Below are 10240 nucleotides of genomic sequence, written 5' to 3'. Positions count from 1 at the left end.
CATAGTAGTTCATCTTGAGTTAAACAGCATCAGCCACTGAGGAATGCTATTCATTGCAAGGCAAGAGAAGTGTGGTGAATTTCCATTCTGTGCAATTCACCAAAATTACAGCACCACATAACTTTCAAATCATGGCCCATACAGATCTTTCCAATGGCCAGCTCAAGTCCCGACTCAGTCGAGCTTTTCCAATCACCCCAGCTTAAGATACAACCTCTTCCACTGAGCTTCTCAGGAAAAGAAGGTGGGGGAGGAAGGAAAAGGCACTAATTCAAAAATCCCAATCTCCTATCCTAACTTTCCTTTCACATCACTTTCTCAAGTTCCTCCCGTCCCAGTTGTCTTCACTATCCCCCATACACTGACACCTCTGTTACTGGTATCCAGAACATCCTCCTCATCCAACTTCAGCTTCAGTGTCTAACACTGCATTTGCTCTTCTGCAAATACCTTCAATTCCTTGACCTTCTCCTTCCAAATTAAAACCCTAGCTGTGCATGGATCCATATCACTTACCTTCTCTGTGCCTCCACCTGAACCATCCGTTACTGCTGGAGAAAAAAAACGCAGCTAGGCAGAATGGTCACTAGTCAAATTTGTAGTGACCAGCTTCAGATTTGCTCCACCATGCCAAAAATCTTCCTAATTTTCTCTACTAAAGCCCTCTCCCGTTTTCCATTACTATTTCATACCTTTCCACTCCACTAAAACTCTGACTTCCTCCTTGCCTTCTGCCCTCAGCTGGTGATCATTCCTCATACATCATGATGAATACAGAACCCACCATGCCAAGTCTCATGTTTCAACCACCAGTCCTGTATTTGCAACTATTATCTTCTTTTTCCTTCTACTCTACAGAGGAAGTGCCTTTCCCCTGATGAAATGCCTGTTTCTCCATATCTGCTCTGGACTGAATCTTCTCTCCACCCAGAGCCTTACTCTATACCTAGATGTTAATACAGCTAGTTCTGAGTGATCATGGATGATCTGGTTTCGTTTTTTCTTTTTTTTTTTTTTTTTTACCCCTTTTGTTTATCTGTATTACATCTGTTATCACAGATGACTTATATGATTGTTTTAAGAAGAATTTCAGAGAAATTGTCATCTACAAGTTCTGACAGGCTTGGAGATGTGGTAATGCCCCTTTGCCCTTGGAGTCAGCAGTCAGCCACCATTCAGTGCTAGGGTAGGAACAAAAACTAAATCCCGCCAGCCAAGAAGCTAGATGAACCAGTCTTGAGATCACATTAAGTGCTACTGAATATAATAACTACGTCTTGACAGGCCATATATTTCAAGCCTCTCCCATAGCCGATTTAATTGTCACTAATTTTCTAATTTACCTTAATCATAAAAACTGAGTCAAAGAGGTTACCTAATCACTGATCTCTGAAAGAGGAGTGAATTTAAAAGGAGGCAGACAGCATTTGAGAGGCTGTGGTGTGGGAGGGCTTACCTCCGCAGAGCCGCTTTTCTTGTCAGTGAATCACACAGTCAAATTACAGGAGAGAGTGACAGAAATTAGGCTAAATTCCAACTCCCAGTGTCGGGAGGTTATTCATCAACCCTAGGGTATCAGCTCTCTGTTTGGCAAGGGATGCAGCTTCTAATCACGCATTACTCCCTGTGGCCACCCCACAGGACATTTATTTTCTCCCTAGTTACTAATCAGCTATCCCCAGTTAACAAGAAGATCAGATCTAGAAGCATGTAAATTCACTCTCAATTCTTTCTCCTCATCACGCAGCGGGACACCTTAGGAGCTCGCTAACGAGGTGCCCGGCCAAGTAACTAACAAGCTGGCTGGCTGCTATTCTCAATGATCCTTTCCAAAATGGGATTTTTTTTTTTTTTTTTTTCAGATATATAGGGCCAGTTCAATACACTGAAATGCGTAACTTTCCTGCAACTTTCTGGTAAAACTTTAACTAAATTAGGCAAAGTTAAAATTGGGTAACTAAAAAAAATTGTTTTTAATATTGAAGAAATGCCCAGCCAATGGGGCATTCAGAGAAGCACAATTCAACACCTGGGGACTTTTGGGAATGTCCCCAGAGAGTGAGCCCTCATCTGTATTTCTGTTATTAAAATGCCTTCCTTCTAATGTTTCTTCCTCTAACAACTTCAAATTAGCATTCCTACTCTGAAACAAAGCATATGGAATTACCAAACTTTGATGATTTTTGACCTAAAATCATGACAGTTTCATGTAGTTCAGCCTCATGCACAGGCCCTCAGAGGCTGTCTGGAGGCAGATGAGTTTTGTCAAGAATAAAGATAAATAATGATAATAATTGTAATAACTAACATATTCTTGAGATCTTTCTATATGCCAAGCACTATACTCATTCATTCAGTGCTCACGACCTTTGAACTCTCCCATTTCACAGATGTGAAGACTGAAGCATAAAGAGATCAGGTAAGTTGTTCAGTGTCAGAGACTGGCAAAGTCTAGACTCAAACACAGGCTTTCTGACCGTGCAGGTATTAACCACCCCGTGGTCTTCCTGCAAAATTTCTCTTGATAAACGGGGAAATAAAGTAAAAAGCTCCCACTGGTTCCATGTACTTTTTTAGATATTCAATTAGCAATAATCGCGCCTCGGATAAACCTCATTGGCTACGATACTGCCACTGCGCAAAGCTTTTTTCTAGATATTCAAACTTCCCCTTTTTTACTTAGACCCTCTAACGGGATAAAGGGACACATAGATGCTAATGGTGAGTTTATCACTTGCAACAGACTTGTTAAGTTCTGTATTTGCAGATGTGATAAGCTCAGTTATGCAGTATTGCTTATAATTAAGAATCTACATATAATTATAATTAAGAGCTCTCCATAGGGTTAAGGGACTGGAAAATAAAAGAGAGAAAGAGAGAGCACATGCATAACTACGTGTGCCGTGCATCATGCATCTCTGTAGTGTGTGCTGTTGATGTAAATTAGTCTGCGATGAATGATATAAAGTCTTTTGACAGATTACATAGAACAGAGAATTTCTAGTTTTATTAGTAGGACTGACTTAATATTCTGAAAACACCTCCCACCACTAACACAGGAGAATGCCAGGTGAAACATCCTTTTCAATGCTCATGGGGAAGTGATAGAAATTCCCAAAGGCCAGAAAGGAAGAGGTTACTAAAAACCAGAGCAGTATATGATTGAGCAGATGGGGCAGCTAATCTAGATTGGGAGGCTTTATTTCCACTTTGGAAATCTAGGGAATTCGGTTTTAATGTGCACTTGATGATGAAGCAAAAGGTCTTAAGACTCTCAGAGAGGGAGTTGAAACTTAAATTTTCCAGCATGAGGAGATGGTGTAGAAGCTTGTCTCTTTTGGCCTAGATCCTAAGTAGGGGAACAAAAGGAGTTTCCTTTTGTCCAATTATGGATTAAAGCTACATGAGAGTCCAGGAACTCTCAAGCCAAAACTAATGCATAAATGGCTTCCAGGATGGACAGTATGTGTGTAAATATGAATGTATGTTTGTAACAAGTATGTAATAAAGTTCAGGTGTAGGGAAATCAGGCCCTCGGAACCTCAGATACTTTAATATTTGATCAAATGAAGACTATAAAATGATTAATGACATTTCAGAAAGGAATTAAAACATGAGAAGATAAGACGATGGAAAAAACTTCTAGAAATGAAAATGTAATCTCAGAAACAAAAAACCCATTAGTCAAACTAGGCAGCAGATTAGACACAGATGAAGAAGGAAACAGAACTAAGGAAATTACACAAAATGTAACAGAGATAGAAGACGGAAAATATTAGAGTTTAAGAGACACAGAAAATAAAATAAGAAGATAAACATATGTCTAATAGGAATTCCAGAAAAAATAGATGTGAGAGATAATATTCAGAGAGAGATGGCTGAGAATTTTCTAGAATTAGTGAAACACTTGCATCCTCAGACTTAGGAACCACAAAAAAATACCAAGTAATTAATGCAGAAATCTTAATACCGGCGTGCCTGGGTGGCTCAGTGGGTTAAGCAGCTGCCTTCGGCTCAGGTCTCAGAGTCGTGGGATCAAGCCCCGCATCAGGCTCTTTGCTCAGCGGGGAGCCTGCTTCTCTCTCTCTCTCTCTCTCTCTCTCTCTCTGTGCCTGCCTGCCTCTCTGCCTACTTGTGATCTTTCTCTGTCAATGAATAAATAAAATCTTAAAAAAAAAGAAAGAAATCTTAATACCTCCTCACATTATAGTAAACTGTAAGATACTAAGACAAAATATTTTAAACACCAAGAAAAAGAATAGATTACCTACAAAGGAATGAGGAAGAGAAGACTTCTCAACAATAGAAACAAAAATGGAGACTATCTCCAAAGTGAAAAAGAAAATCATTGTCACCTACAATTCAATACAAGAGAGAGAAGCTGTCAGTAAAAAAATGAGAGCAAATGAAAGACATTGTAAGGCAAAGAAAGAGAGACTTGACCTCTGTCAAACTTTGATTGAAACAAATGCCAAGGGATAGAATTTAGGGGGAAAAAAAAAAGGAAAAGGAACTAGAGGAAAGAAGTAAAATGTAAAATGTGGTCAAATGTGGATAAATCTAATCAGCTTCAGCTGACCATATAGAATGCTTAATTTTAATGAGTCATCTTGACTGGCCACGGGGTGCTCAGGTTAATCACTGTTTCTGGGTGTGTCTGTGAGGCTGTTTCTGGATGAGATTATCATTTGAATGTAGACTGCCTTCCCCAGTCCCGGCGGGCACCACCCAATCCATTGAAGGCTGGAATAGAACAGAGGCAAAAGAAAGAGGAATTCGCCTCCTTTTTGCTTCCTGCCTGCTTGGGTGAGTTGGGACTTACCATCTCATCTTTTCCAGCCCTAAGACTGAGATTTAAACCATCTGCTCCCTTGGCTCTCAGGCCTTCAGATTCAGACTGAATTACACAAACGGCTCTCCTGGGTCTCCATCTTGCAGACAGATCTTGGGACTTCTCGGCGTCCATAATTGTGTGGGCCAATTCCTCATAAGGAGCCAATTCCTCAATTCCTCAATTTTCTAAGCAGGAAAAAAAATGCATAAGCCCCCCAAACTGGAAACTATGAGAATTCTGTGTCCTCAACACATATGCAATAGTGAAAGATATATAGATACAGACAGATATAGGCACACATATATACATATATTTTGTGTGTGTGTATATATTCTATATTTACACACACACATATGTATACATACGTGTGTGTATGTATGTGTGTATATGTGTATATATATATATATATATATATATCCTCCACATGCATATCCTGTTTCTGTTTCTCTGGAGAAACTTGACTAATCTATCATATAAACCAATAATAAAAAGTGATAAATTTGCAGGGGAATAAAATATTGCAGAGCTAGAATACTAAGTATAACATATTACTGGGAGTAATTTAAGATTAAAGGGTTTGTTTTTGTTTTTTTTACATACATAGTTCTGGAGGAGGTTGATTTTAACGATTAATTTCCAACTTTCTTTTTTTTTTTTTTTTTTTTTTTTTTTTAGTTTTATTTATTTAAGTAAGCTCTGTGCCCAGTGTAGAACTCACAACCCTGAGATCAAGAGTCATATGCTCTTTGGACTGAGCCAGCCAGGGGCCGCAATTTCAGACTTTTGAAACCAAGAAGCAAGCTAAACGTAAGAAAAATTGAATGGATAACTTCTAGTTGGCTAAGAAAATATGAACACCTACTATAAGACCATCGCTGTTCTAAGCAATGTGGGTATAGTATAGAACAATATAGACATAAATAAAAAATATATAATGGAAAAAATAATAAGGTAAATTAATTAATAAGTTAGAAAATTATACATGCTCTGGGGGAAAAATGCAAAAGTAAGGAAGATGCAAAGTCCTAGGGCAAAAATGGGACTTAGAAATTTTAAGTAGAGTAATCGCTAGTACTCTAGCACTCTAGAGTACTAGAGTACAATCCCATGCTAGGATTGTACTTTCTTACCATATACACATTAGCTATAGGCATGTGGCTAGTTTTGGCCAATGAAGAGAAGAATGGCATCTGTCATTCCTAGACAGAAACTGTAAGAATAGTGCAGGATTCCCCACGTGCCTTTCCCTCTGCTGCAGCAACTGCAGAAAAACATGCCAAATGGAAGCTCCCATCAGCCAGGATCCCCAAGGAACTGTGGTGAGCAGAAGCCCTGACAACCTATGTAAGACACTCCGTGTGAGCTATGCCTTGATTATGTAAACGAGCGGTGGGGGTTGTTTGTTACTGCAGAACATGCTAGCCTAACTGACACAAGTAGTTAGCGTAGACCGCACGGAGGTGACAGATGATGGTAGCTTGAACTTGAGTGGAGACCATGGAAAAGATGAGAAGTCATCAGAATCTGGATATATTTTTACACGGGGAAAAGAGTTAAGTCCTCTGTGACTGGAAATGGGAGACCAGGGATAGCAGACTATGTTGGTTCTATCATTATAATAGAATATCAGAGACATCGTGTGTGAAAAACCACTCTAATACAAGCAACCCTTATTTTCTGGTAACAGTCTGGGAGGAAATAAATTATCTAGCAGGTCTGCAACAACACGAACAACTCGTTAAATATTAAAAGTTAAGAAAAAGTTATTTTCTACTTTGATTAGTGGAGCATCATCGCCCTCTAGTGACAAACGAAAAAAAAATGAACTTAGAAAAAGCCAGACCGTGGCAACCATAGCTGGTGAGAAATACACATTTTTGAAATTATGGGCTTTCTTTGTGCCATGACAGGCTACTTTATGACAATTTTTAATTAGGAAATACCATGAGCAATTTATTTCAGGGAAGAAAAAATCTGGCACTGCTTTGCAAAGTTATCCATAATATTCATAATATCAATTATATTATCAATTATGATATATCAATTGTGATATTGATATAACATCAATATCATTATATCATAATATTCAAGAAATCAAGAATCCTGAAGCCCACTAGTTAAAGTACAGGACTCTTGTGGGTACACAAAGTAGAAATATTTCTAGTGATAACAACCATACAAATCTTTTCTTGTCTTCCATAAAGAAAGATTTAGTCTTTTGGTTTTTGGTTTTTTAGTTAACTGCAAAAGTGCAAAATGGTGGAACAGGGTGGCATTTTTTTATCCTCCTCCTAAGCTGAATATGAAGTAGTAGAGAGAGCTGGCTGCCAAAAAGTCTGCAATAATAAAATGTTCATTCACATTAAGGACGTGGTATATCCACTAAACTTTGTACTCGTATAACCAGCATGATTTATGTAATCCACTTGAGGAACAAATATGGTTGCATCTCTTATTTTTCCTAATTAAACTGGGCCAGAACCCCAATATTTTAGATTATTTTTTAAGTAATCTCTGTACCCAGCGTGGGGCTCAAACTCACGACTCTAAGATCGAGTGTCATATGCCCTACCAAGCCAGCCAGGAGCCCCTCCAGTATTTTAGATTAGCTGGAGGCATAATACCTTTCAAGGGACCTCAATTCCTCCCCCGCCAGCAACCCCCACTTATCCAAGAATCCCAAGGACATTGCCCAGAGTGGCTGAACACACTTCTCAAATGCCTTCTGGAGAGCCATCTGGAGAATCTAATCCATCCGCCAGCCAACCAGATTGTCAGGTACATTCTGAAAACTGCCCAGGCTGATGTATTCTTTTCTACTGCTCTTTTCAGTCCTTATTCCTGTGGAGGCCACAGGGACACCCTATTCCTCAATTTCCCAGTTTATAGCTCTCTGGTTTAGACCTGCACCTTCAGCCATTTTTTTCCAAAGCACATTCCTTGTGCCTTGGTGTAAGTTAAGAGCTGGGGCAATTCCAGTTCCAGACATAGCCACAAGTTAATTCAGAACCCAATTTCCTCCAACACCATCTAGAATTTCATAATAAGCCAGAATCCCCAGTCTAAACTCATTCTTCTCTACCTCCGTAAGAGCTATCTCTAATCATCCAGGAGATATGATTCATGAGGAACTCCGAAAGAGAGGGGTGAAAAATATGGCTACATTCTTCTCCAATAGTCACCTTGGTCTTCAAGAAAATTACTTCCTCTTTTTTTTTTTAAGATTTTATTTATTTATTTGACAGAGAGAGAGAGAGTGAGATCCCAAGTAGGCAGAGAGGCAGGCAGAGAGAGGAGGAAGCAGGCTTCCCACTGAGCAGAGAGCCCAATGCAGGGCTCGATCACAGGACCCTGAGATCATGACCTGATCCAAAGGCAGAGGCTTAACCTACTGAGCCACCCGGGTGCCCTGAAAAATCACTTCCTCTTAAACGACATTTCATCTCTGCACATGAAAAAATATTAAAAGAAGTAGCCTTCATCAAGCCATTTTTTTAAAGTCCTATTATATACTATTTAAAGTATAAACTATTTATAAACTATTTAAAGTCCTATTATATACTCAAGAGCAATGACTCGCCTACTTACCCTATATTTATTTAGTTAAGAAAAGCCACAAAGAGAATCTTAGAACAAAGATCTGCTTCAGAGTGACTCACTTTACCCACCCATGCAGAAAGATGGAAGGCCATGTTTAAATAGCACTCCTCGTAAATCCCATTCCTGAGTTCAGTCTGGGTGCCGCATTTAAGCATGGATAGTATCACTCTAGAAATATGTCTTACAAATCTAAACACACACAGACATATATTAAAGATCTAAACTACAGTAAGGAGTGAGTCTATCATTTGAGTGGGGGTCCATCCTCTCTTTGCAGAGTGATCACACCACAAACATATATGCTAAAGATATCTCTGCATGTTCATTACTGCATTGTGAAAAATAGGAAAACATTCTAAAATGTGGTAAACATTTAAAAATAAAGCAATGGACAGATGAAATTATGCTATATCCACATGCAACACTTAAAAGAAAATAGATCTATTCTTTAGGGAAAAAAAATTCTTGATATCGTGTATTCTTTCTAGAACAATAACCAAATGCTGTTAACAGAGATACCTCTGGGAAAGAGGCCACATTGAGGGGAGCAGAGAAAGGGCTGTATGGAATAGGGCAGATGCAGACTTCTTTTGCTTTTTTTCTTTATATCCTTTTAAACTAAATATTTTACAAAGATTTTGTATTACTTTTATTTCTTAATTATGGAATATTATGATTATAACCTAAAGTATGTTATGATTATAACCTATTTATGTTATCATGATAACCTAGAAGTATTCATTGCAAATTAATTTAACTATGTAATTTAACCTAAATAAATATAACTTCATTTAAATAATTTAGCTTAATAAATATTCATAATAGTGAATGTTTTAAGATAAGGAGAAGAACTGTCTTTTCTCCTCTGGTATCATAAGGAAGCTAGAAAAGATTGTGCTGGGGAATAAAGATAAATATTATCAAACTTAGAATGGTGACCACATGGCCAGGGAACCTAAAAACTAGGTAAAGTAAGAAATAATTGAATATGTTTGGGACTTTTACCTTGGTCAAAGATAGAGCTACCTTCAAATATGTAAAGTAAGGGAATTCTACTTTCAAGTAATTAAACAATAGATGATTTGGACCAATGTTATCACACAGGGAAACTAGCAATACTGAACAAAATACGAAAAGACATTTTCCTGAAGGCATCATAGAGCTAACAAAATCATGAGGATTTACGGCTTCTGGATCCAGGAGAGGACACAGGCCTCTATAAATCATGTGGCTATAGTTCTATTGTTGTACTTCATTCACTAGAACATGCATTCCTTAGAAACAATGCAGTGTGGACTGCTGTGATGCTGAACACAGAATTCTGTAAGCCCACATATTGTGGTTTGTCCAAGATGCGTTGTAAGTGGCAAAGGCAAGCCCAAACCTAGAGTAAATGTCTACCCCAATGACAAACCATGACAGAAGTGGTCTAATGTAACCAAGATGCCGCCTGGTGGCTGGCTGGTCTCCCCAGGAAATGGTACCATATCTAGAGCTCTGGGTTGATCTCTGCTCTTGGAGACTGGGCACTCAGCAGTGACTGTAGCCAGATGAATTTTGGTGAGGGAAAGCCTCTTTTGCTAAGTCTATACATAACCTTCATCCCCCTCCCCACACTGTGTTCATCAACCATTTGAGCAAGAGTAGGGCTTGCTGAAGAAAGAGGCTGAGTAATAGCCATAGAAAATGTCATCTAAGAGTCTCTACCACTCAGGTTGCTCTCTTGTGAGCATTTATATGGGACCAAAAGATCGCATTTGTTGCTGTTGTTGTCTGTTCAGAAAGGACCATCCGCCACTGAGCTAG

This window comes from Enhydra lutris, unplaced genomic scaffold, assembly GCF_002288905.1.
Source record: "Enhydra lutris kenyoni isolate GAN:26980312 unplaced genomic scaffold, ASM228890v2 scaffoldscaffold11, whole genome shotgun sequence".
Taxonomy (NCBI): domain Eukaryota; kingdom Metazoa; phylum Chordata; class Mammalia; order Carnivora; family Mustelidae; genus Enhydra; species Enhydra lutris.
This window is presented reverse-complemented; position numbering follows the sequence as displayed.